This window comes from Molossus molossus, unplaced genomic scaffold (assembly GCF_014108415.1).
Source record: "Molossus molossus isolate mMolMol1 unplaced genomic scaffold, mMolMol1.p scaffold_m16_p_20, whole genome shotgun sequence".
Lineage (NCBI taxonomy): Eukaryota > Metazoa > Chordata > Mammalia > Chiroptera > Molossidae > Molossus > Molossus molossus.
In genome coordinates this window covers 323,424-329,639 of record NW_023425356.1, presented here as the reverse complement: position 1 = coordinate 329,639, position 6,216 = coordinate 323,424, and positions in this window count along the sequence as shown.

Sequence of the window (6,216 nt, the reverse complement as noted above, 5' to 3'; positions counted from 1 at the left end):
ATGAAACAAAGAGCTGGTTCTTTGAAAAGATAAACAAGATTGATGGACCCTTAGCTAGACTCACCAAGAAACAAAGAGAGAGAACCCAAATATACAAAATAAGAAATGAAAGAGGAGAAATAATAACTGACACCACAGAAATACAAAGGATTGTTAACAGATATTATCAACAATTATACGGCAACAAATTCGACAATCTAAGCGAAATGGATAAATTTCTAGAAACACACAGTCTCCCAAAACTGGACCAGGAAGAGATAGAAAACTTGAACAGACCAATAACAACAGAAGACATTGAAGATGTAGTCAAGCACTGGCCAGTTTGGCTCAGCGGTTAGAGCATCGGCCTGCGGTCCCGAGAGACCCGGGTTCGGTTCCCGCTAAGGGCACGTACTTCGGTTTCAGTTTGTCCCCGGCCCTGGTTGGTCGTGTGGGTGGCAGCCACTCGATGTGTCCCTTCACGTCGATGTTTCTCTCTCTCTCTCCCTTCCTCTCTCTCCCTCCCACTCTATCTGTACAAAAAATGGAAAAATATCCTCGGGTGAGGAAAAAAAAAAAAAGATGTAGTCAAGAATCTCCCAGCAAACAAAAGCCCAGGCCCAGAAGGCTTCACAGGGGAATTTGACCGAACATTCAAAGAGGAACTAATACCCATTTTCTTCAAACTATTTTAAAAAAATTCAAGAAGAAGGAAGACTTCCAAACTTGTTTTATAAGGCCAGCATAATTCTAATTCCAAAACCAGAAATAGAAACTACAAAGGAAGAAAACTACAGACCAATATCCCTGATGAACATAGGCGCCAAAATCCTGAAGGAAATACTAGCAAATTAAATCCAGCAATACATCAAAAAAATTATTCACCATGACCAAGTGGGATTCATCTCAGGAATGCAAGGCTGGTACAATATTTGCAAATCAATAAATGTGATACACCACATAAACAAAATGAAAGATAAAAATCATATGATCATATCAATAGATGCTGAATAAGCATTTGACAAAATCCAGCACCCATTTCTGATAAAAACGCTCAGCAATGTGGGAATAGAGGGATCATATCTCGACATAATAAAGGCCATATATGAAAGACCTACAGCCATACTCAATGGGCAAAAATTAAAAGCATTTCCCTTAAGAACAGGAACAAGACAAGGATGCCCACTTTTGCCACTCTTATTTAACCTAGTACTGAAAGTCTTAGCTACAGCAATCAGACAGAAAGAAAAAATAAAAGGGATCCAAATGACAAAGGAGGAAGTGAAACTGTCCTTATTCGCAGATGACATGATACTATTGTAGAAAACCCAAAGACTCCATCAAAAATTTACTAGACTTAATAAATGAATTTGGCAAAGTAGCAGGGTACAAAATTAACATCAAGAAATCGATGGCATTCTTATACACCATTGATGAACTCACAGAAAGAGAAACTAAGAAAACAATCCCATTTAGCCTTGCAGCAAAAAAAAATTAAGATACTTAGGAATAAACTTAACCAAAGAAATAAAGGACCTATTTGTAGTAAACTACAGGTCATTGAATAAAGAAATAGAGGAAGATACAAAAAAGTGGAAGCACATACCTTGTTCATGCATTGGAAGAATTAACTTCATTAAAATGTCCATAGTACCCAAAGCAATCTATAGATTAAATGCAATCTCCATCAAAATACCAACAACATACTTCACAGAACTAGAACAAATGCTTCAAAAGTTCATATGGAACCAAAAAGACCCCGAATAGCCACAACAATCTTGAAAAGGAAGAACAAAGTTGGAGGGATCACATTACCAAATTTCAGGTTATACTACAAAGCCACTGTAATCAGAACAGCCTGGTACTGGCACAAGAACAGGCATATAGACCAGTGGAACAGAACAGAGAACCCAGAAATGGACCCAAGGCAAAATGCTCAATTAATATTTGACAAAGGTGGCAAGAGCATACAGTGGAGTAAAGACAGCCTCTTTAATAAATGATGTTAGGAAAATTGGACAGCTACAATTTTCATTATTTTGAAAAATAATGAAACTAGACCATCAACTTACACCATACACAAGAATAAACTCAAAATGGATAAAAGACTTAAATGTGACTCATGAATCCACAAAAATCCTAGAAGAAATTGTAGGCAACAAAATTTCAGACATCATATGCAGCAGAATTTTCACTGATATATCACCTAAGGTAACAGAAATAAAGGAGAAAATGAACACATGGGACTATATCAAACTCAAAAGCTTCTGCACAGCAAAAGATACAATCATCAAAATGTAAAGGCAACCCACTGTATGGAAGAGCTTAATTGCCAATGATATATCAGATAAGGGGTTAATTTCCAGTATATATAGAGTGCTCATACAACTCAACAAAAGGAAGACAAAGAGCTCAATTAAGAAATGGGCAGAGGAACTAAATAGACACCTCTGCAAACAGGACATACAAATGTCTAAGATACATATGAAGAAATGCTCAACATCACTAATCATCAGAGATGCAAATTAAAACAACAATGAAGTATCACCTCACACCTGTCAGAGTGGTCGCCATCAACAAAGCATCGAGGCTGTGGAGAAAAGGGGACTCTAGTACACAGCTGGTGGGAATGCAGACTGGTGCAGCCACTATGAAAAACAATATGTTGGTTCCTCAAAAAATTAAAAATTGAGCTGTCATTTGACCCAGTGTTCCCACTTCTAGGAATATACCCTACAAAACCTGAAACACCAATTAGAAAGAATATATGTAATCCCATGTCCATAGCAGCACTATTTACAATAGCTAAGATCTGGAAACAGCCCAAGTGTTCACCAGTAGACAAATGGATAACAATGCTGTGGTACATACACACAATGGAGTACTATGCAGCTGTAAGAGAGAAAGATCTTTTATCCTTTGTAACAACATGGAGGGACCTGGAAAGTATTATCCTAAGCAAAACAAGCCAAACAGAGAAAGACAAGTTTCATATGATCTCACTTATTTGTGGAATATAATGAACATAACAGTCTGAGGAATGGGGTGGTTCCAGGTACTGGAAGTGGGGTACAGACTGACAATTCCCAGAAGAGGGGGTGGTTGGGTGAGAGATAAACCACAGAACTTATATACATGTATGCATGAATAATGGATATGGACAACAACACTGGGGACAGGGCGGGGAAGGAGGGGAATCAGTGGGGGAAAAAGGAGAAACATCTGTAACAAAAATAAATTAATAAAAAACAAACAAACAACAACAAAAGAAAACAAAAACAATAGGAGTGACTTAATAAAAGTCTATTTTTCTGTTAAATAAGAAAGCCTAGAGACTAGTAGTCCAGGACTGGTAAGGTGGTTCAGTGATGTCACTGGGGACCCCCTGACTTCTGCTTTTCAGTACCATCATCCTGGTACATGCCACGGGTCCTTACGTTCATCACATGATCCTCAATGGCTGCTCAAGCTCCAGTCATCACATGTAAAATGTGGACAAAAGGCAAAGGGACAGAAGGAAGCTCCTCCCAATTCAGTCAGCTCCCTGTGAGCAGCCTTCCCCAGAACCTTTCAGCACTATGTCATAGGCCAGACCTAGGACAGGGAGACTGGAAAGTGTTTTATTTTTGGTTGCAGTGCCCAGCTGAAGATCTGGCTTTTGTCACTAAGAATAAAGAGGGGTGAATGCCAGAATAGGCATTGAGCAGACTGACCCTGTTCCTGCCCACTCTTAGTTGACTGGTGTGAGCTGACCAATAGCCACAGTTACTACCTTGTGTGGAGGAGGGTCTAATCTGTAGAAGTAGCTGCAACTTTTTGAGAAATTAGAGAATTTCCTGGGAAGTCAGTCATATTCCACTGCTTAGGTAGCCATAAAGCTATGTATCTTTTATGCCTCTATGAGTGAAATTAAGTTGACATCAGGGATTTCCCCCTAAGTGTTTTGATGGCTGTGCTGAGGTCAGTAGCTAAACATTTAGCTCTATGTCATAATTTAAATCTATGTTTTCGTTCAGTTTAAGAAGGAAAGAACACAGAATGTCTTTCTTATTAAAAAGCAACAACAGCCCGGCAGGTGTGATTCAGCAGTTGAGCATGGACCCATGCACCAAGAGGTCACAGGTTTGATTCCTGGTCAGGACACATGCCCAGGTTTTGGGCTTGATTCCCAGTAGCGGGCATGCAGGAGGCAGTTATTGATGTTTCTATCTCTCTCCCTTTCTCTCTCTCTAAAAATCAATAAAAACATATTTTAAAAAACACGACAATGAAGAGATTCCAAGTATGAAGAATTAAATATATCCTTAAATATCTGGAAATTTTATCTTGCTTTTCCCTCATCATGATGATTCTATAGTGCAGATATTGTGAACATTCTAAATTCACTAACACCTTAAAGACCAATTCTTTCTTGCAGTTCCAAAGGAAATGGTGTTCTCTTCAGTACCCTGAAGGCAGACCCATAACCACGGGGCATAAGTGTTGGATATAGGTATATTTAAATAACATGTTTTTCTTATTCTTTAAAATCATAAAATCTTTGAACAAAGGACAGGTGTTATACCAGATCCTGATTAAGATTTTGCTTACATGTAAGATACCAAAGATACCCTAAAAGTTAAGGTAAAAGTCTATTAAGAGGTCAGGAACCCAGGGAGGATGAACTATATTGCAACAATACCTTCTGCTAATCAGGCAGTTTTGTATTGGTAGCACCCTGAAATACTGGGTATAAGGGAAAATCTGTATTTTTCACTTACTCTCCTGTTTAAAAAACTGGTGAAGTTGTTACTGTATAGCTAGTAAGTATAAAAGGAGGGTGGAAAAATAGAAAAGGGAAAAAAAACCTTAATTTTCACCTGTCAAAAAGAATCAGATACAGATGTATGTGTATAAACATATACATATACATATACATACTCTAAATGAATTGGATAATTGATAATTTTGTTTTCTGTTCAACTTTTAACATAATTTTATATCTTTACAAATTTTTATTAAATTTACTCATGCTTATGATAGAAATTCATATAAAAACATTATAAAAACCTTGAAAACTATAGAGAACAAAAATCATCCTGTTTTGAATTCCAACTATAACCTCTTAATATATTTTTAGATACTGACTTTTAAAAATCCTTACCCCAGGATATGTTTATTGATTTAGAGAGAGAGGAAGGGAGAGAAACATTGATGTGAGAAACATTGATATCAATCAGTTCCCTCCTGGACACTCCCTGACCAACCAGGATCAAACCCATAACCTTGGTAAGTTCCCCGACAGGGAACTGAACCCACAACCTTCATGGTGTAAGAGACGACACTCCAGCCAACTGAGTCACTGGGCTGGGGCAATATTGATCTTTTTTTTATACATAGACACAGTTTTTTCACTGGACTTTAATTATGCCATGAACAGTTTTCATTTGTAACAGGAAAATCAATGTACCTATCTGCTACTGCATTTTAGTTCAGTCCTGCCATAGTCCCGAGTGGGCAGACTGCCTTGTGATCCCCTGACCATTGAGGATTACACCAGCTTAGTCATTCAGATACTAGAACGTAATATAGAGTTGGAATCATTTTTGTGGTCACAAAACAAAACAAAGAGAGACAAACCAACCCAGCAAAAAACAAAAGGATGAAGCCAACTCCTGAAGCTGGAATCCCATGAAGGCCCAGAGAGTTTCAGGAGAACAATTTCAGCCTCAGCTTCTGAGGTCCATCTACATGCTGGTTTTGGGAGTTCATGAGATCACCTTATTTCCTTCCAATAAAAATGTCCTGTAAGTTAGTTTGGGTGGGTTTCTGAACATTAACCAAAAAATCCCTGGGCAAGACATCCAGATCACTAAAAGTCTTCATGGAAGATAATTTGAAATGTAAGTTACACAGTATTCTATGGTGCATGTCCCTGGTGTTTCTCATTTAGGTTATCTGTAGTTCTGTCCCCATAAACAATATATCAGCGAACATTCTTGTATGTACAACTTTGCTCATTTGTGGATTTATTTTCCTTCATTTAATGCCCGTACCAGAATCTATGAGACAAAGGGCAGACATATGTTCTAAGGCTTTTAATACATTTGCTAGATTGTCCTCTAGAAGATCCTGTTAGTCTGTGAAAATGCCCATTTTTTTTCCCCACCCACATCAACTCTGGGAATTATTATTTTAAATATTTGGCAATCTACTATGCATAAAATTGGTTGGCTTAAAAAAATTTTTTTTCTTTAT